This window comes from Eurosta solidaginis, chromosome 3, assembly GCF_040869045.1.
Source record: "Eurosta solidaginis isolate ZX-2024a chromosome 3, ASM4086904v1, whole genome shotgun sequence".
In the NCBI taxonomy this organism is placed as follows: Eukaryota; Metazoa; Arthropoda; class Insecta; order Diptera; family Tephritidae; genus Eurosta; species Eurosta solidaginis.
In genome coordinates this window covers 38797553-38820422 of record NC_090321.1, presented here as the reverse complement: position 1 = coordinate 38820422, position 22870 = coordinate 38797553, and the positions used below count along the sequence as shown (strand labels likewise).

Sequence of the window (22870 nt, the reverse complement as noted above, 5' to 3'; positions counted from 1 at the left end):
TCGCCATAAAAGTGGACCAGAGGTGACTCTAGAATTTGTTTGTACTATATTGGTATCAAATGAAAGGTGTTAATGAGTATTTTAAAAGGGAGTGGGCCTTAGTTCTATAGGTGGACGCCTTTTCGGAATATCGTTATAAAAGTGGACCAGGGTTAACTCTAGAATGCGATTGTACAATATGGGTATCAAACGAATGGTGTTAATAAGTGTTTTAAAAGGGAGTGGGCCTTAGTTCTTTGGGTGGACGCCTTTTCGGGATATCGCCATAAACGTGGACCAGGGGTGACTCTAGAATTTATTTTGTACGATATGGGTATCAAATGAAAGGTATTAATGAGTATTTTAAAAGGGCGTGGGCCTAAGTTCTATAGATGGACGCCTTTTCGAGATATCGCCATAAAGATACACCAGGGGTGACTCTAGAATTGGTTTGTACGATATGAGTATCAAGTGAAAGGTGTTAATGAGTATTTTTAAGAGGGTGTGGGGCTTAGTTCTATATGTGGACGCCTTTTCGAGATATCGCCATAAAGGTGGACCAGGGGTGACTCTAGAATTTGTTTGTACGATATGGGTAGCAAATGAAAGGTGTTAATGAGTATTTTAAAAGGGAGTGGGCCTTAGTTCTATAGGTGGATGCCTTTTCGAGATATCGCCATAAACGTGGACCAGGGGCGACTCTAGAATGCCTTTGTACAATATGGGTATCAAATGAAAGGTGTTAATGTGTATTTTAAAAGGGCGGGGGCCTTACTTCTATAGGTGGACGCCCTTTCGAGATATCGCCATAAAGGTGGACCAGGGGTTACTCTAGAATTTGTTTGTACGATATGGTTATCAAGTGAAAGGTGTTAATGAGTATTTTAAGAGGGTGTGGTCCTTAGTTCTATATGTGGACGCCTTTTCGAGATATCGCCATAAAAGTGGACCAGAGGTGACTCTAGAATTGGTTTGTACGATATGAGTATCAAGTGAAAGGTGTTAATGAGTATTTTAAAAGGGCGTGGGCCTTACTTCTATAGGTGGACGCCTTTTCGAGATATCGCCATAAGGATACACCAGGGGTGACTCTAGAATTGGTTTGTACGATATGAGTATCAAGTGAAAGGTGTTAATGAGTATTTTAAGAGGGTGTGGGCCTTAGTTCTATATGTGGACGCCTTTTCGAGATATCGCCATACAGGTGGACCAGAGGTGACTCTAGAATTTGTTTGTACTATATGGGAATCAAATGAAAGGTGTTAATGAGTATTTTAAAAGGGAGTGGGCCTTAGTTCTATAGGTGGACGCCTTTTCGGAATATCGTTATAAAAGTGGACCAGGGTTGACTCTAGAATGCGTTTGTACAATATGGGTATCAAATGAAAGGTGTTAATAAGTGTTTTAAAAGGGAGTGCGCCTTAGTTCTATGGGTGGACGCCTTTTCGGGATATCGCCATAAACGTGGACCAGGGGCGACTCTAGAATGCGTTTGTACAATATGGGTATCAAATGAAAGGTGTTAATGAGTATTTTAAAAGGGCGTGGGCCTTACTTCTATAGGTGGACGCCCTTTCGAGATATCGCCATAAAGGTGGACCAGGGGTGACTCTAGAATTTTTTTGTACGATATGGGTATCAAATGAAAGGTGTTAATGAGTATTTTAGAAGGGAGTGGGCCTTAGTTCTATAGGTGGACGCCTTTTCGAGATATCGCCATAAAGGTGGACCAGGAGTGACTCTAGAATTTGTTTGTACGATATGGGTATCAAATGAAAGGTGTTAATGAGTATTTTAGAAGGGAGTGGGCCTTAGTTCTATAGGTGGACGCCTTTTCGAGATATCGCCATAAAGGTGGACCAGGAGTGACTCTAGAATTTGTTTGTACGATATGGGTATCAAATGAAAGGTGTTAATGAGTATTTTAAAAGGGCTTGGGCCTTAGTTCTATAGGTGGACGCCTTTTCGAGATATCGCCATAAATGTGGACCAGGAGTGACTCTAGAATTTGTTTGTACGATATGGGTATCAAATGAAAGGTGTTAATGAGTATTTTAGAAGGGAGTGGGCCTTAGTTCTATAGGTGGACGCCTTTTCGAGATATCGCCATAAAGGTGGACCAGGAGTGACTCTAGAATTTGTTTGTACGATATGGGTATCAAATGAAAGGTGTTAATGAGTATTTTAAAAGGGAGTGGGCCTTAGTTCTATATGTGGGCGCCTTTTCGAGATATCGCCATAAACGTGGACCAGGAGTGACTCTAGAATTTGTTTGTACGATATGGGTATCAAATGAAAGGTGTTAATGAGTATTTTAGAAGGGAGTGGGCCTTAGTTCTATAGGTGGACGCCTTTTCGAGATATCGCCATAAATGTGGACCAGGAGTGACTCTAGAATTTGTTTGTACGATATGGGTATCAAATGAAAGGTGTTAATGAGTATTTTAGAAGGGAGTGGGCCTTAGTTCTATAGGTGGACGCCTTTTCGAGATATCGCCATAAAGGTGGACCAGGAGTGACTCTAGAATTTGTTTGTACGATATGGGTATCAAATGAAAGGTGTTAATGAGTATTTTAAAAGGGAGTGGGCCTTACTTCTATAGGTGGACGCCCTTTCGAGATATCGCCATAAAGATGGACCAGGGGTGACTCTAGAATTTTTTTGTACGATATGGGTATCAAGTGAAAGGTGTTAATGAGTATTTTAAAAGGGCTTGGGCCTTAGTTCTATAGGTGGACGCCTTTTCGAGATATCGCCATAAATGTGGACCAGGAGTGACTCTAGAATTTGTTTGTACGATATGGGTATCAAATGAAAGGTGTTAATGAGTATTTTAGAAGGGAGTGGGCCTTAGTTCTATAGGTGGACGCCTTTTCGAGATATCGCCATAAAGGTGGACCAGGAGTGACTCTAGAATTTGTTTGTACGATATGGGTATCAAATGAAAGGTGTTAATGAGTATTTTAAAAGGGAGTGGGCCTTAGTTCTATATGTGGGCGCCTTTTCGAGATATCGCCATAAACGTGGACCAGGGGTGACTCTAGAATGTGTTTGTACGATATGGGTATCAAATTAAAGGTATTAATGAGGGTTTTAAAAGGGAGTGGCCCTTAGTTGTATATGTGAAGGCGTTTTCGAGATATCGACCAAAATGTGGACCAGGGTGATCCAGAACGTCATCGGTCGGGTACCGCTAATTTATTTATATATGTAATACCACGAACAGTATTCCTTCCAAGATTCCAAAGTCTTTTGATTTCGCCCTGCAAAACTTTCATTTTCTTCTACTTGATATGGTAGGTGTCACACTCATTTTAACAAGTTTTTTTTTTCTAAAGTTAAATTTTGCTTCAATAGACCAATACAATTACCATGTTTCATCCCTTTTTTCGTATTTGGTATATAATTATGACATTTTTTTTAATTTTTCGTAATTTTCGATATCGAAAAAGTGGGCGTGGTCATAGTCGGATTTCGGCCATTTTTTACACCAATACAAAGTGAGTTCAATAAGTACGTGAACTGAGTTTAGTAAAGATATATCGATTTTTGCTCAAGTTTTCGTGTTAACGGCCGGGCGGAAGGACAGACGGTCGACTGTGTATAAAAACTGGGCGTGGCTTCAACCGATTTCGCCCTTTTTCACAGAAAATAGTTATTTTTGTTCGACTTATGGCATTAAAAGTATCCTAGACAAATTAAATGAAAAAGGGCGGAGCCACGCCCATTTTGAAATTTTCTTTTATTTTTGTATTTTGTTGCACCATATCATTACTGGAGTTGAATGTTGACATAATTTACTTATATACGGTAAAGATATTAACGTTTCTTTTAAAATTTGAATTAAAAAAAATTTTTTTTTAAAAAGTGGGCGTGGTCGTTCTCCGATTTTGCTAATTTTTATTAAGTAGACATATAGTGATAAGAGTAACGTTCCTGCCAAATTTCATCATGATATCTTCAACGACTGCCAAATTACAGCTTGCAAAACTTCTAAATTACCCTCTTTTAAAAGTGGGCGGTGCCACGCCCATTGTCCAAAATTTTACTAGTTTTCTATTCTGCGTCATAAGTTCAACTCACCTACCAAGTTTCATCGCTTAATCCGTATTTGGTAATGAATTATCGCACTTTTTCGATTTTTCGAAATTTTCGATATCGAAAGAGTGGGCGTGGTTATTGTCCGATGTCGTTCATTTTGAATAGCGATCTGAGATGAGTGCCCTGGAACCTGCACACCAAATTTCATCAAAATTTACTCAAGTTATCGTGTTAACGGACAGACGGACCGACGGACGGACATGGCTCAATCGATTTTTTTTCGATACTGATGATTTTGATATATGGAAGTCTATATCTATCTCGATTCCTTTATACCTGTATAACCAACCGTTATCCAATCAAAGTTAATATACTCTGTGAGCTCTGCTCAACTGAGTATAAAAATTTTAAATGGGCGTGGCACCGCCCACTTGCGGTAAAATCAATTTTACAAATATTATTAATCAAACATAGTTAAACCTATCGTAACAAAAATCGGCAAAGAGGTTGCCTTTACTATAAGGAATGCTTTGAAGAAAAATTAACGGAATCGGTTAAGGACCACGCCCACTTTTATAAAAAAGATTTTTAAAACGGTAGTGGACGAATAAAATAAGCTATATCTTTGCAAAAAATAGCTTTATATCAATGGTATTTCATTTCCCAAGTAAATTTATAACAATAAATACGAAAAACTTCAAATTTTAAAAAATGGGCGTGGCACCGCCCCTTTTATAACTAAGCAGTTTTCTATGTTTCAGGAGCCATAACTCGAAGAAAAATTATCGGATCGTAATAAAATTTGGTACACACTGTTTCCCTTCTAAAAATGGAAGAGATCGGTTAAAGACCACGCCTACTTTTATATAAAATCTTTTTAAAAGGGTCGTAGACGAAAATAATAAGCTATATCTTAGCGAAAAAGAGCTTCGTATCAATAGAATTTTACTTTCTAAATTGAATTATAACATTAAATTTGAGAACACTATAATTTTTGAAAATTGATGTGGCACCGCCTCTTTTTTGTCTAAGCAAGTTTCAATGTTTCGGGAGCCAAAAAAAACCACAACACCATTTCAAGTGTACAGCTGAGTATGTAATGTTCGGTTTCACCCGAACTTAGACTTCCTTACTTGTTTTTTTTTTATCCTTTGGTTTGGCATTTCCACAAAGTTTTTGAGAGAGATTTTAAAATTTTTTTAAAAATCAAAAATCACTATGGCCGCCGAGAAGAGATAATGGTTATATCTTCCTATATTTTTATCATGGGCTGGATATCATCTATAAGTAGACTCAAATACATATTTAATAATAATATGATTATAATACATTAGTAAAACTAATATCTATGTGCAAGTTTTGCTTGACTTTGAGGAAGCAAATATATCAATGATATCATCAAAATTTATCATTTCAAATTTTTCTTTTTCCACACTTAATGATGTTAGGTCACTTATGCGACCTTGCCCCATCGTTGATCGTAAATATGTCAAAATCAGTTTTAATTTGCTGAATGAACGTTCGCAGCTAGCAATTGATACTGAGATAGTCAAGTTTGGAAAAACATCTTCTCCATATGAGATTATAAAAGTAAGAAATTCTAACGGAGTTTTAGGTTCAATTTCTTTTCTACTGCAAAGTAGTATTTTGCAGACACATATTTCGATAAAAAGTTCTGTTCCATCGCAATCTGTATGATAAAATTCACCCAACCTCTTACAATTTCTTTCTAAGTCTCCTTTTTAACAAATTTCGTACGTCCAAGAGAAATCCAAATATAAAATTAAGGTCATTTAGTCGTGTAAATCTTGTATTTATTTTTTGTTGGAGACGATCGAGAACACTTTTCATAACGCTGGAAATTTCACATTCTGCGGAAAGACCAATTCTCTAGCTGATTTTGTGGCGCCTCCTTTCATGTTTACTATATCAATAACCCATTTTTTTAAAAGAGGCTTGGCTTCTTCTATTGCTTCTCCACAGAGAGTGTCTTGAATTTCGGATAGTTCAGTCGCTAATGATTTAAGATCATGATGCGCTTCTCTAAAATTCATCCCCGGATCTTGGAATCTGAGTTGCACATGATCAACCTGCTTAAGATTTCATACCAGAAATGAATTAATGTTATGAAACTTGTAGTGGTAGTGTCCACTGCTAATTGCTCTAAGTGTTCTAATACATTCTCTAGCACATCCACGATAACGCTAACCGCTTGTTTTCTGACGCTCCATCATGTTTCGGATTCGCGTTTGACAGTTTTTGTCAAAGCATTTTTTAATAATTCCCATCGTAATGTTGAACGTAAGAAAAAAGATATTTGTATGCTTTTCATTATTCCACAACCTGTCGCAAGTGTTCTGGATATATGCATGCATTTTTTAATATAGAAATTTTTTTCCAGAAATCAGTTATAATAAAAATAAAAATTATTTAGGAAGTTCTGCCTTGCGGACCATTTGGCGCCCGGGGCAAGATGCCCCCCTTGCCAACCTCACTACGCCACTTTGTGACGAACAACTGTTTCATAAGAAACTAAAAACCAAAAATGTTGTCTAAATAAATAGGGGTGGAACTTCCTTACCATTCTGAAGATAAGATCCGATTCCCAGACCTAATCAATATGCTCACAAAATTTCATAAGAATTGGTCGAGCCGTTTCGAAACAGTTCAACCACAGACATTGTCACAAGAATTTTATATGTATTGTAACGAATTTAATGAAATTCCGCTTATTCCAAATATTCTGCTAAAGTTCGAATAGCTAAACTGTTGAAAAAATAACTCCAATATTTAATAATGCAAAAATGCTGTTTTTATACTCCCTGTTGTCTCGCCCACCATTTCTCCTAAGGTCTAGTAACTCCTCGAAATTTATGCTTGGTTACCATCCATATATGTACATGTATATTTGTAGTTTATAGTCTCTCGCATAGCCAGATGCGTGTGTATATGTGAGTACTACTTCCACAAATGACTAACTACATCTGTGTGTGAGTTATCTCTTCGTTGCCTTGTTTGTATGTGGGTAAATGATGATTAATGTGTTTATGTAGCTTACTTTAATATTTTTGTTGTTGTGCATATACTTAGTAACAGCTTAGAGATGATAACATTCGTCACACTGCCCTCCACCTAAATCTGGTTTTCCCGATGAGACAAATCTCTCGATCTAACCGCTGCTAGCCTCTCCAAATGAACCACCCTTCTATTTCGTGGTTTCCCAATTGTTTGTATACGGTATGTGACATCACTGATCATCTTCACAACTATGTACGGGCTTTCCCAACTGGACCAAAATTTGGATGGAACACCTTTCCACCAGTGAGGGTTGTATAGCAGTACCAAATCTCCCTCCAGGAAAGCTTCCGAATTATTGTCCTTGTCGTACCTATGTTTCATCCTACTACTCATTATCCTGGACCGTTCACTCACATTCTGTTGTTTGGCCAATGAACTACTTCGCAGAGCTTGCGCTTGACGGATTGATTTCGCATAATCAGTATCGTTCCGACGTTTCACAACAGTAGTGCGCCCTGACTTGAACCCACCCTTGCATTCATTCTGGGAGATTCTTTCGTGCGTTTTAGTGAATCCATTAGGGTTTTTCAATGCCAGTGCTTTTCTCGCGGGTACCTTCGGTTATGATTTGTTTAGCCCATTCATTCCATCAACCCTTGCCCGATTTACTTTCTTTGACTTTTGTGGTCTCTACTAAATCTCCTCCACCAGCACTCGCTTACTGCTGAACCCATTCTCCAAACTGAAGTTAAGTGGTATATCCTGGTTTTAATAGCGCATATACCTTCTTTGCATGTCGATTCTGCTGTCATGATCAACTAAGAAGTCCACTCCCAATATGACTTCATCAACGATCTCTACCACAACGAATTTGTGTAGAGCCGTGACCTTTCCAATTAAGACCTTACATACCACCTCTCCTTGGACTTGGTTATACTTGCCAGGGACCGTACGCAATCTTGCTCCAGTTAGCGGTTTTACTCTCCTGTTGTTGTTTTATGCCGACTCCGAACGGCATCTGCAAGGCAGATGAGTTTTCACTGAGAGCTTTTCATGGCAGAAATATAATCGGAGCGCTTGCCAGACACTGCCGAGGGGCGACCCCGCTTAGAAAAATTTACTTCTAATTGAAAAATCTTATTTCTAAAATTTTGATGTTGCTTTGCCCGGGAGTTGAACCCAGGGCATACGATGTGATAGGCGGAGCACGCTACCATCACACCACGGTGGCCGCCGACCAAATCCCTCCAGGAAACCTTCCGAATTATTGTTTTGTCATACCTATGTTTCATCCTACTACTCATTATCCTGCACTGTTCCCTCACACTATTATGTTTGCCAATGAACTACTTCGCAGAGCTTGCGCTTGACGGATTGATTTCGCATAATCAGTATCGTTTCGACGTTTCACAACAGTAGTGCGCCCTGAAACCACCCTTGCATTCTTTCTGCGAAATTCTTTCGTTCGTTTTAGTGCATCTATTACGGGTTTTCAATGCCAGTATTTTTCTTGCGGGTACCTTCGGTTATGATTTGGTTAGCCCATTCATTCCATCAACATTTGCCCGATTTATTTTCTTTGACTTTTGTTGTCTCTGTTGAATCTCGTCCACCAGCACTCGCTTACTGCTGAACCCTTTCTGCAAACTGAAGTTAAGTGGTATATCCTGGTTCTTATAGCGCATATACCTTCTTTGCATGTCGATCCTAATGTCATGGTCAACTAAGAAGTCCACTCCCAATATGACTTCATCAACGATCTCTACCACAACGAATTTGTGTAGAACCGTGACCTTTCCAATTAAGACCTTACATACCACCTCTCCTTGGACTAGGTTATACTTTCCAGGGACCGTACGCAATCTTGCTCCAGTTAGCGGTTTTACTCTCCTGTTGACCAAGTCAGATCGAATTAAGGAATGAGATGCGCCCGTATCCACAGTCAGTACACGCTCCTTGCCATCCACATTTCCTTTGACGGTAAGACTGCTCCATTTCCTTCCGATTTGCGATACAGATATCACAGGACATTCAATAGCTGAAGCTAGATCTCGATCTTTACAACTGACTCCCTCTTGCTCATATCGTCCAGCTTTGTTCTTAAAACCACCCATGCTGTTGAAGCCACTAGGATCAAGATCGCAATGACGTGCAATGTGACCTGCCTTTCCGCATTTGATAACTCTTTCACTCCGCTTTTGCGACCCTTTCAGAGCCTGCAATATTGTGTTCACCCAGTCTAGCCTTTCTACCTCCACACGTGCTTTGAAAGCTGGCTTACACAGAAGCGATTCTGTTTCCTGAATCAGAGCATGTATGCGAATGTCGCTGGCTTCGTTTCGATATCCCGTATTCCATTAATAAAGCTCTGGACTTTTACCCTCTCGGTGTATTCCACGGGTGCGTCCGCATTTCCTAGATGGGCCAGCCTTTCAACATCCGACGCAAACTCCTGCAGAGTCTTATTCTCCTTTTGGTAGCGGTTTTGCAACTCAATTTGATATATCTGCTTCCTGTGTTCGCTTCCGTATCGTCGTTCTACAGCAGCCATCAATGCTTCATAGTTGTTCCGCTCTCCCTTGGGAATCGTCTGTAGGATTTCGGCTGCTGGCCCCTTAAGTGCTACAAATAGAGCTGCAACTTCATCTTGTTGTTGTGCATTTACTTAGTAACAGCTTAGAGATGGTAATATTCGTCACAGTATGTATGTATGTTAGATACTTATTACACATAGCTTGAGGAAATTTCGGGTAAAATTGCCTGATAAAACTGAAAAATCATGTGACGAACAGCTTTTGCTTTACCAAAATAATAAATTCAAGATAATTATCTAGGTTAGGTTAGGTTGAACTGGCCGATCCATGAGGACCTCACATAGACTGATTGAGTGCGTAGTGTTACCAGAACTTTGTTTTAACGACCAAACTGAAAAACCCTATCAAAAACCAGGACCTATGGTATAAAATAACGCCATCCTCTCGGTAAAAACTAGAAGCTTCCTAGGACTTAAGCGACTTGCTGCTTCTGGATCTAACAGCTGTATCACTCCCAATAGCTGGAGTCTTAGCCTGGCAAGTGCAGAGCACGAGCACAGAACGTGCTCGATCGTCTCCTCCTCCAGCCCGCACTACTTACATCTGCTATAACTGACCCAGCCTAATTTAAAGGCATGTGACGCCAGAAGGCAGTGTCCAGTCAGAATACCCGTCATGAGTCTACAGTCCTCTCTTTTTAATGATAGAAGCAACTTTGTTAGTCTAAGGTTGTAAGACCTACATATAATCTACGACTCTTTACAGCCCCGTTCTTGAACCCACGCCTTTCCCGCTTGGTCGATCATATGCAACTTTCGCCTTCGCTTAATCTCGTCCAGTCCAATTGGGACGTCTTCGGAGCAAGCTTCAAGGGATGCGCCCTTTTTAGCTATTGCGTCCGCTTTATCATTCCCATCTATTCCCATATGCTCTGGGACCCAATATAGATATAGGCTTCTCCCTGTCCCGATTCTCTCCAGAGACTGCTTACACTCTAACACGCATTTAGATGCTGTGCTATGCGGGATTATTTCCTTAATTGCTGCTTAACTGTCAATATAAAAGTTAACACGGTTGCAGCTTAAGCTATTCTCTTCCAGGGTTTCTACTGCTTTGGTTACGGCTAATACTTTCGCTTGGAAAACGCTACAGTAATCCGGCAGCCTGTAGGATCTGCTTATTTCCGGATCAGCACAGTATACCGCAGACCTTACTCCTTCCACTACTTTGGAACCATCTGTGTACACATGTATCGCCTTTTGCGCACCCTTGCTCCAGCCGTCCACATCTATTGTAGACTTAAGATCTCCCTCGAAGCGCAGGTAGGGAATCAGGTAGTCTGTTCGTCTTGTGATTGATGACGCTATACTACTATGGCCATATGGTCGGCGCTCAAGCTGCCGCGAGGCACCTAGCCTGGTTGCAGTTGTTAATGCTATGTTCTTTGCTACCAGGTCTACAGGTGGAATGTGCAGAATAGCATACAGTGCAGCCGTCGGGGTTGCTTTAAGGGCTCCCGTAATACTAAGCATCGATAGTCTGCATACCCCCTCTAATTTTTTGAGGTATGTTATTTTTTGTGTGGCTTTCCACCAAACAAGAACTCCATAGTATAAAATAGGGCTGTAAAAACCCAATGAGAAAGAGAGGGCGATAGGCCCCACGTACACCCCAGCATTCTCTTACATGCAAAAAGTGCCATTGAAGCCTTCTTCACCCTCTCCTTCACGTTGAGCTTCCATGACAGCTTACTGTCTAGGATGATTCCTACATATTTTGTGCAAGGTTTCTTCTGTAAGGTCACCCCTCCTAACTTAGGCCTGGTCCAATTTGCGACTTTGTACCTCTTTGTAAACAAGACCATATCCGTATTCTCCGCATTGACTTTCAACCCGACATTAGAATATTCAGAAACGCCCGATCCACCAACGAACTAATCGCTGGAAGGCACTTTCCACTTATGACAATTGCATTGTCATCTGCCTAAGCCGTAAGTTTTACGGGTCCCTCATCGAATCGCCTGAGCAGTTGGTTGATGGCCAGCTTCCACAGCAGAGGTGATAACACCCCACCCTGCGGCGTGCCCCTGTCCACTGATTTCGTGGCCTCGTACAATCCCCATTGTGATGTAATCTTCCTGCAATTTAACATGCATCCATCTGGTTAAGAGTGGATGTACTTTAATGTAATTAAGACCATCCATAATTGCCCATTTAGAAACAATATTGAAAGCACCGGCAATATCCAAGAAGACTCTTAGAGCATATATTCCAGGGATTTCTCAATGCTTATTACCACCCTATGCAATGCGGTGTCTACCGACTTGCCTTTCGTGTACGCATGCTGCGTTGTGGCGGGCAGATTTTCATCCACGTTGGACTTTATGTACACATCTATCAGCCTCTCAAAGATTTTGAGCAGAAATGATGTTAAGCATGGGTCTAAAGTCTTTGGGATACACGTGACGGATCTTCCCTGCTTTTGGTAGGAAAGCTACACGAGCAGTTCTCCAAGAGTGCGGTACATGATTCAGCCTTATGCAATTAAGTAAAATTAAAATTTCCTTTGAAAAAGAATAACTTGAATATACGCGCTAATTTTATTTAGCTAGAATAAACATACCAAACTTGAGTTTGTTGTTTTGGTAGATCAAAAGATATTTGTTTAACTGACTTAGAATTTGTATTACGCTTGACGCACGAACCATAAAAAAATTAAAAAGAAAAAAAAATAATAAATAATGCTTGGCGCGATTTATCTCCGAGAAGATTTAGGCCGAACTTCTCTTCGAGTTTGCGTCTTGGTTCCCTTCTGATTTTCCCTATAAATTGGCGGACGGGGCCTATATGTTTTAAGCCGATTCGAAACGGAAGCTGATGTAAGGAAGATGCATTTTCACTGGAAAGCTTTTCATAGTAGAAAAACGCTTGGAGGCAAATCACTGCCGAGGGACGACCGTACCCGTCTTATGCAGCTTTTGGCGGTATTTGTTTCTTTTTTCATGTTTAGAATAAAAGTTAATTAGTCTTTCCGAATTTGTTGTTTTGGTTAAAAATACGGTCTTATTGTACACGTGTCACTTAACCTATATGAACTTAACAATTCAACTGTACAAATATAGAAACGAGCAATTTGGTTAGGTTGAACTGGCCGGTCCATGAGGACCTCACATAGACTGATTGAGTCCTTAGTGTTACCAGAAGTGTGTTTTAACGACCAAACTGAAAAACCCTATCAAAAACCAGAACCTATGTTATAAAATAACTCCGTCCTCTTGGCAAATACTATAATCTTCTTAGGACTTAAGCCACTTGCTGCTTCTAGATCTGACAGCTGTATCACTCTCAATAGCTGGAGTCTTAGCCTGGCAAGTGCAGGGCACGAGCATAGAACGTGCTCGATCGTTTCCTTCTCCAAACCGCACTTCCTACATGAGTGCAAACATTGGCTTATAACTCAAGGTTGTACCAAAGGGTACTTAGATTAAATAAAACAAAACTTTAGATGACATTTTCCAACACCCCCACCCCCGTGGAGCGATCAGCTTCACTACTTTCCACATCCAAAACCGCCAGTTTACATACCGCGCGCTGCAAAAGTCCGCCTCCTGTTCGCACGTCAGCACGCCGAGCCACACCATCTTTTCCAGTGTACAAACGGTCAACAATTCCGCGTCGCCACTGATTTCTTGGCATGTTTGTGTCACAAATAAATACTGCATCCCCTTCCCTGAGGGGAGCCGTTCGTTGGCACCATTTGACTCTTCACGTTAAAGCTGGCAGATACTCCAGTATCCATCGTTTGCAGAAAGCGTCCCTTAGACTGCGTGCAACTCGCCATTTATTGCGTAGGCTATGTACATTAATTTCAGGAGCACTGAGCGCTGGAGTGTTAGGAGCATTTCCTTGGCCAATCAGGAAATAGTTAGGTGTGAGTGGCTCTTCTTCGTTGGCGGAGACGGGCAAGTGCGTCAAAGGGCGCGAATTTATTATACTCTCTGCTTCTATCAATAGGCTTTGTAAAACGTGTTCCCTTGGTGCTACTTCTTTCAACGTATGTCGAAGGACCCTTTTTACGCTTTGCACCATCCTTTCCCAGGCTCCACCTTCGGATGGATTGGCGGGGCAGTTGAAGAACCACTCAACACTTTTAGTTGACAATTCGTTTTGAACGCGCTCCGTGTCGAACACTTCAGAGAAACGTTTAGCCTCTTCGTTAGCGCCTATAAAGTTTTTACCATTGTCGGATCGAAGGCGCGCTGGAACCCCTCTCCTGTTCATGAAGTTGCGCATTGCAATTATGCACGAGTCCGTCGACAAATCATGGGCTATTTCTATGTGGATCGCTCGGACGGTGAGACACGTAAATAGAGCAACCCAACATTTTTCAGTTCGCCGTCCGATCGTGACACAAATTGGCCCGAAATAATCGAGCCCTGTATATGTGAAGGGCCTTACATGAGGCTGGCGACATTCTTCTGGTAGGAGGCCCATTTTTGGCGTTCGAGGTTGCACTCTGTTTATAGAACATTTTTTGCATTCGTATACTATACTCCGTAGTAACTGCCTTATTTTGGGAATCCAGTATTTCTGACGAATATTGGCTATAGTTGTCTCATGGTTTTGGTGTCATCTGGCAGTGATGATAACGGATGACCAATCGCGTAAAAATATGTCCATTCGGTAGTATAATCGGCCTTCTGGTATTATACGGCAAGTAGCTAGCTGCATCTATACGCCCTTGCTCCCTTAACAGTCCGTCTGTCTTGGACTGTCGCTGAGTAAATCTTGACCATTTTCGATGCGATTGCGTTCTAAAAGGAAGGCTTCCTTTTGGACAAATAGACATAAAATGCGTTCGGCGGCTTCAATCTCTGATGCAGTGAGTCCATATTCTTTATACTGCATCTCTCGTTTACGGCAACAGTTAATGAAGCAAAGCATCCACGCCACAGTTCTCTTTAGCCTAATGAGGCTTGAAAATCGGGTATAGTTAATCAAGGTGTTATTGCTAGCAACCAAAACAAATTTTGATCGAAGTTCTTCATCTACGTCAACAGAGTTTCTGGTATCAGTATCTTCAGCAGGCCAGGTGTCTTCGGAACGTCGCAAGAAATTCGGTCCGTGTAGCCAACGAGATTTATGTGAAAGATCAATGCTTCCGTTACTTCTCGTCGCATCGTCAGCAACATTATCCTGGGTTGGCACCCACCGCCATTCGTGAACTTCACTCCCACTCAGAATCTCCGCGACACGGTGTGCCACGTATGGTTTGTAGCGTCGGTGTTCACTCCCGATCCATTTCAAAACAGTTCTGGAGTCGCTCCATAGGAAACATCGCTGGGGGTTAATTTGGTGATTATCCAATACTAACTTACGCAGACGTACACCAAGCACGGAGGCGAGCATGCGGCACCGAAAATTATAACTCGCATTTCATATTCCTTGGGCTGCGCATTACTCTTCCCATTACGCCAAAGAAAACGTTGTGCACACCTGTCAGATGGTTGAATAACCACTTGGTTAACATTTCTTTTATGTCTCCACAGACAGCAACTGCACGTGTTCGAAAATTAAATAAAATGGAAGGAAGAGGCGTGTACCGCTTCCCAAGGCAGTCGGTTCTATGTACCGGAGCGACTCGGGATTTTTCCATAGCAAGGACTGTCATTTCAGTGTGACCCCATTTAATTTGTTGCGTCCCTCCCACAAATTGTCATCCTCCCAGCAGCTCCTTGCAGCAGGACTGCTCCATATTCTCTTACTCCGGGAAGGCATCGAATCCAATCCGGGTCCGTCTCCTGACCCCGATCCTGAGAAATGGTTTTGCTGCATCTGCCGGAAAAGAATCTTTTTAGGACGGTCATACTCTGTTCAGTGTGTCTCGTGTAAGGGATCGTTGCATCGGACAGGTTGTTCTGGGCTTGATCCCAAAACCAGACGTCCATGTAACTTTTATAAATCTTTTGTGGCTCCTTGCTGTTCACGCCCAAGGGCGTCCCGTAGTCTACGCATAAGCGCCACCACTACCTTCCAGCAGCCCCGCTGCAAGCCACAACAAGTACCAGCTGCTGCTCGCGCCCCACGGTGCCAACAACTCAAACAGCTGCTACCACTCATAACTACTACCTTCGTAGTAGAGTCGGTAGCAATGCTGAGCATCAGCCCCTGCCCCCGTCTTCTCCCCCCTCTTTTCCGGCAGCAATTGTGTAGGTCAGGGAAACAGACTCTTAGTCCCTACCTCCGTTTGCACCGTTTGCCAGCACAGAATATATAAGTTTGCGACATCCGCCCAATGCAGCTCCTGCCTTGGGTGGTGCCACTTTCCTAGATGTTCTGGTCTCCGCGACGGCAACCCCCGACGGGTTTTAGCGCGCCATGTTGCCAGGTCGCAAACCCAAATCATCCGGGTACCCCAATGCTTGCCCAAGGACGCCCAGTCCCAGGGCCACAACAGCAATTGCGTCCTGGCCTTCCACAACCCAGGCGTAGTCACCCGTCACTTACCCGCAGAGTGGCGGCGTCTCCCCTTATGCACTTCAGAATTCTGCAGTTAAACTGTAATGGACTAACTGGGAAGATTACGGAGATATTCGATTTCATGAAGCGGCACAACATCCGCATTGCTGCGATTCAAGAGACTAAACTCACAGCAAGATCTGCATTGCAGACCTGCTCTGGGTATAATGTCCACAGGAAAGACCGCGAGAGCGGAAATGGAGGTGGCCTCGCGTTTATCATACACCACTCCGTGCAATATTATATATTTGATCCTGGCATCGACCGCAGGGACAATGTCTTAGAACGTCAAGGCCTATCTGTCCGGTCAGGCGATGCAAACCTAGAAATCATCAACATCTACATCCCTCCTGCCACCTGTTGCCCCAGTGGATACCGCCCTAATATCAGAGCCTTACTCACTGGCAACAATCGCATTATCTTAGGCGATTTCAAAGCCCATCACGATCTCTGGCACTCAAACTTGCGGGCGGACAGTAGGGGTGAGATGTTGGCGGATCAAATAGAAGAAACGACGTTCTGCACAATAAACGGAGGCGCCCCCACACGTATGGTAGGAAGTTGTCACAGTTCGGCAGATATCTCAATCGTGAGCGCAGAACTCGTAAACTGCGTCAACTGGCAGCCGATGGTAACATTGGCATCCGACCACCTGCATATACTTATTTCGCTCGAGCGTACCGCCGACTTCATCGTCACCGAAAAACGCACTTTCATAAACTTCAAAAAAGGAAAGTGGGAAGAATATAAATCTTTTACAGACAACCGCTTTGCTGCCCTCCCTATCCCGACTGATGCCCGCCAAGGGGAGCGTGCCTTCCGTAAGGTCATTGAATCCGCCTCGGCACGTTTCATTCCCGCCGGGAGAATTCCTGAAATCCGGCCCCACTTCCCGGCGGAGGCTGCAAACTTAGCGAGAGAACGTGACCTTATAAGACTGCTTGATCCAGGCGACCCCCAAATAAGGGATATAAACCAACGCATCAGATTGCTTGTGGGCGAATACAAGCGGGCGAAATGGGAGGAGCACCTAAGAGGTTGTAACCTCTCTACCGGTGTGGGTAAACTTTGGTCCACCGTAAAGTCCCTATCGAATCCGACTAAGCATAAAGACAAAGTTTCCATCGCCTTTGGCGACAAAGTGCTGTCGGATGCGAAAAAATGCGTGAGCGCTTTCTGACGACAATATATAATGCATCTTACGGTCGACAAAGATAGACGGAGAGCCAATAGACACGCACATAAACACAAATTCAGCGCGTCACCAATCACCATCACCGCTCCGATATCTCTCCTATCGCCAGTAGCAAAGACGCTTGAATCCATTTTGCTCCCTTATTTCCAAGCAAATTTGCAGCTAGTTCTCATCAGCATGGCTTCAGAAAACTCCATAGCACTACCACCGCGCTAAATGCCATTAGCACCCAGATATATTGCGGTTTAAATCAATACCCCCACCATAGAACAGTACTCGTAGCGCTAGACCTATCAAAAGCTTTTGATACGGTCAACCATGGCTCGTTACTGCAAGACCTGGAAGGGTCTACCCTTCCCCCATGTCTTAAAAGGTGGACCGCAAATTATCTGGGTGGTCGGCAGGCATAGGTGCAATTTAGAAACGAAACATCAAAACCAAGGAGAATTAGACAAGGGGTGCCACAGGGTGGTGTCCTATTCCCATTTTTGTTTAATTTCTACATATCTAAGCTACCTTCACCACCGGAAGGAGTCACAATCGTTTCCTACGCCGATGACTGCACAATAATGGCCACAGGCCCAGGCCCAAAGATCGATGAGCTATGAGCTACCTCCCTGATCTCTCCAGTTTTTTCGCATCGCGAAACCTGGCATTATCACAGACTAAATCTTCCGCGACCTTATTTACAACATGGACGTCCCAAATGTCGACCATTTTGAACATCCACGTCGATGGCACTACGCTACCGACTGTCCTACACCCCAAAATCTTGGGTGTGACGTTTGATCAGGATCTACATTTTGGTGAGCACGCAGCCGCAATTGTTCCGAGAATTCTGAGCCGTAACAAAATCCTCAAATCCCTCGCTGGCAGTACCTGGGGAAAAGATAAAGAAACGCTCATGACTACATACAAAGCAATTAGCCAGCCGATTGCGTGCTACGCGTCACCCATATGGTCGCCAAGCCTAAAAATTACCCACTGGGAGAAGCTACAGGCCTGCCAAAATACTGCTCTCAGAATTACCACGGGCTGTCTTCTTATGTCCCCAGAACACCATCTGCATAATGAGGCGAGAATACTCCCCAAACAGTGAGATGCTGACCAAACAGTTCCTGTTGAATACCCAGAAACCTGAGCATCCCAACAGACATCTGATTGATGAACCAACACTGCCTAGGGGCTTAAGGAGTCATCTCCGTAAGCATAAACAGGCGTCGGACCTTTATGCCGGGAATTGCCCGGTGAATCCAGTACTTAAAGAAAAGTGCCCAAACCTCGCGGAAGAGGAACGCATACTCCCCAGGGAAACGCGTGTCACTGGATACTGGAACTGTCGTTCTGGATACTGTAACAGGTTAAACTCTTACCTATCCAGAATCAACCCCGACATACAAAATGTATGCCCCGCTTGCAATGTGGCCCCACATGACACTAACCATCTCTTAAATTGTAATGTGGAACCAACGCCTCTAACACCCCTTTCCTTATGGTCCACCCCTGTTGAAACGGCAAGTTTCCTTGGACTCCCGTTAGAGGATATTGATGACAATTTGTGGTCGGTCGCGGCTGTTAGGTGGGGCGAAGCATTGCTACAACAACAACAACAACAAGAGACGTGTACAGCTGTGGCCCTTTTAATAAATTAGAATTTAAAGACGACCCTTCAAATTGGGAGGCAGCGTCAAAAACAAGACGTAATTTTTGCGGTTTATTCGGGTTCACGACGCCAAAGTGTGGTAAGTACCACCTCCTAGGTGAAACGACACAAGCTTCCTCCTGATTAAATTCTCGAGCATAGTCCTTTTCTAGGTACCCTTGTAATGAACCAAGGTGAACGTGGGCCTAGGTGAGACTCCGCCAATATAGATCCTTAGGAACTCAACCATGAACCAGGGCACCGACTAATCAACATCTTAGTTCTCCGAGTACATATAGAGTTTAAGGAGCGGGTACTCTGTTTGCTACTACCAGCTAGTCTTCAGCGAATGAGGGTGGGAACTTGCTCCTACACTGACTTTTTCTCGGCTTCACATAAAAATTTCAAACAGAGATTTGAAAAGAAAAATTATTTGTGGCCAACAAGGGTTACACCTGCTAAAATTTTATTTTACCTAATCCTTACCAAATCCTACAAACTCCAAGTTGAAACCTGCTTACCTCCGTTGTCATACCAATAGCCTGGTTAAACTCTTCCGGCCGCGCTGTGGAAGGCTGAAGGTGTTGTTGCCATTCCGTCATAACCCACCCAACCTGCTAAAAGAAATCATATACGTTTGCTCTTTTAGCCCAAAAGAATACCTACCATTGCCTCCGCTAGCAACTATAGAAAAAATTTACACCATCATGTCCATATTAAATTTTTCGACTTAACTTTATTACAAAACTGATGTTATTTCCATTCCCTGATTTCATTCTCCACAACTTACTATTCGATATACACCTACATAGATAAGTAACCTAATAGTTCATGTTAGTGTGCATCATCATACCAATTTTGACACAATATGGTCTCAGCAAACTTACAGCAAAATAGTCAAATCAAAAAAAAAATATGTACCATATCAAACAACTTCTTAATATATGTATACATATGAGTGTCTGAAGACAACATTCTCTGTTTATATTTATAACAGCTTGCAATCCATCTCTCTGAATATAACATACATATTTCTGTTCTCATTCCATCTATGAATAATGCTGGTTCGAGAGACTCTCAATATCGCCAAATATTTTACTAGTCGCTCTCTATTAAAATTCATACATACTAGAGTATTAATGTAAACCTAACAGCTAACATTCCTTTTCCCATTGTTAACATTTCTCGTATCTACAATATATTAAGAGTAGCATAGTCTCTCTATATTTAACTTCAAGTTCACAACATGCATGCTACAGTGTGGTAATTACAGATACATTCTAATGCAAAATTTAAACGGTTGTCGTTGAGAGAGTGAGCGAGTGAGCGAGATCAATTACTCCGATTCATTCTCTACGGCTAATAATCTCCGAGTTCTATTACCAAGCTCTCGTTTGCTCACTAAATGGCATAGCGGAACGATACAAGGTGGCAGCATGGTGACATACCTACAAACATAAATAAAAATTTCATGTACTTTGTTTTTGCAAATTCGATGCACAAATGTCAAAATCGTACTGCACCGTATTTTGATGTATCAAATCAAATAAAAAAAGCTAAAAATCAGCTGTCCCATGCTGCCACCTTGTGTCGTTGCGCCATGCTATATGGTAATTAAAACTTTTAGTGCTTGAAGCGAGCAGACAAAAACAAAAGGCACTGTTAACAGCTGAAGTTAAAGCTACGGCCTTTACGTACTAAGAAAATAAACGACTATGTAAAGACAAAAGGCACATGTTATCGTAGCATACAAACTTGCTACACATTTAATGGCTATGTTGCCACTGGCCTTATTCGATTGGATAGGATACAGTTTAATAAATAATTCAATTTGAGACACAAATTACATTATTTAGTAAACTCTTCCATATAGACTTTTTCTTTTAGATGTTCTAAGTGCCTTTTTAAGCGGTAGGTGTGAATAAAGAAGTTTTCATATATATACATGTATGGTCATCGAATGACTTACCCACTTATCCTCCTTCCACTGGCCAGTTGATGGGGATGATGGCGGCTAGGCATCAGCTAATAAAACTGAAAAAAAATATAGGAAATCACTTTCACCATTCACCACTTCCGTACGTCGGGGCTATTTGGCTCTCGGTGCAAGCATTCTTCCCCTGTTATGACCGGTCTTTCGATTTTCGATCGCCAATCTTTTGGTACCTTTGGTACGTTACTTAAATTTTACTCCCTTTTTCCCTATTTTACACTCACTCACTCTAACATTACATCTCTCTTCCCTCTATTACTAACTTCACCTTTGTTTTCTAAAATAAAATTTATAATTTATTATTAATACAAACATTTTTTTTTCCTTTACAACTTCTAGACATTATGAAATTATGCCTATTTAATTTAAATCCATGACCCCGATCCGCTCGTTTCCGGCTCCTGCGACTGCTTCCTGTGGCTTAGGTTTCAAGTTTCTTCTTCCGAATTACACCCTCCTTTACAAAATAAACTTAACTTTTGGCGATTATTCACGTCTTACGCAATTTTCCCCCTTTTTTTTTTCTTTTTTTTTCTAGTTGCTATTTGTTTATGTATTTACGAATGTTCCTTAATAGCATCCTTCTTTTTCGCAGCACAATGCTCGCAAAATTTTTCTTCGGAAAACATTTTAAAGGTCTTATTTAAATTTTTTTTTTTTCTCTTTTTCGTCACTGAAAGCTTAGTTAACTTTCCTATCCGAATTCTACAAACCAAAACTTTTTAATAGGTAAGCATTTTAAAGTTTTATTTCCTTTTTTTCTCTAAACCCAATCCACGAAAATTCTATGCAAGATTATTGCATAACTTATTATTAGTTTAATTAGCATTTCGTGTTTCAAAAGGGGTTTTTTTTTTCTCGTTTTTTTCTTGGTTTTTCCTTGTTCGTCAGAAAAATTATGTTCCTTCCGCGGTTGGTTTTTTCTTCAAAAAGTTCACTTTCCTTTTTTTTTTTAACTACAACTCAAACAAGTTTATTGGATAATTTATTAATTTATTATTAAGTTATCATTTCGGGTTTCAAAAGGGTTTTTTTTTCTCACACCACTTTTTTTTCGAAAGTTTTGGTTTAGTTTAAACCTTATATTTATTTTAGTTTCGCGTTTGGGTTTTTTTTTTCAAAAAAAATGTTCTTTTTTTTTTTCTCTCGGACGGCAAAAGCGTTTCTTTTTTTCTTCAAATTTTCTTAAACTTTATTAGTTAAATGGTTGACAACCGCCCGAACTCAACTTATGCACCAGCACGACTTTCACTATTAGATCTCCAACATCAACTGTCCTAAGCTTGCGTTAATATTCGTTTCCTAAGCTAGACTTCAACCGCAATCCCGCTATTTCCTTAAAAAATTTATTTACGAACTATTTGACTCCAAAAAAAAATTGTTTGCGAACTATTTTATATGCTATTGTTGTTATAATTTTATATCCTATACCAACTTATTAGATCGAACCCTACTCCAATGCTTCTCCCGTTATTTTCTCATTTTTTCTCGAAACTATTCATCTCACTTCTTCGGTCTCATTTAAGCCATTCTCAACCACAGTGCCAGTCCCGCTGTTAAGGTATCTGCTATAAACTGTTCCCACTTTTCGAACTCATCTTCGAGCGTGTACCCTAACATAGCCGAATTAGCTCGACCGCTGTTAACGTACGCGGTCAAATGTTGTTCAATCGTACTGTTAAAGGTATTGGGGAATATCAACATTTGTAATCTATTCCTATTTCCTATGGCGACCGGATGTAAGCAGTAATAGGACTGCCACATAAATCTCCCACCCTACACCACAGGTTCTTTGATATTGCTTAATGGGATGAGCACAAAGCAAAGGACCTGAAAACATGGAGATTTATGAGGGGTAAATAAACATAATCAAGGTGAGCTGTTAAGGTAACTTCAAATTTTTACCATAGATCTTTTGCATGGTAGGTTCCTATCACTTTGCCATGCAG

At 41.6% G+C, this 22870-nt stretch overlaps 1 protein-coding gene across 3 annotated transcripts in view; it reads right to left on the bottom strand.

The window, feature by feature from the left end:
• Positions 1-22325, bottom strand: part of LOC137243588 (protein transport protein Sec24C-like) — a 155489-nt gene extending 133164 nt beyond the window's left edge. For all 3 annotated transcript variants that reach the window (XR_010950560.1, XM_067771433.1, XM_067771434.1), the window contains exon 1: positions 20898-22325. The gene's annotated coding sequence lies outside the window, so the exon portion shown is untranslated. The remainder of the gene's footprint in view (positions 1-20897) is intronic.
• Positions 22326-22870: the final 545 nt, after the last annotated feature.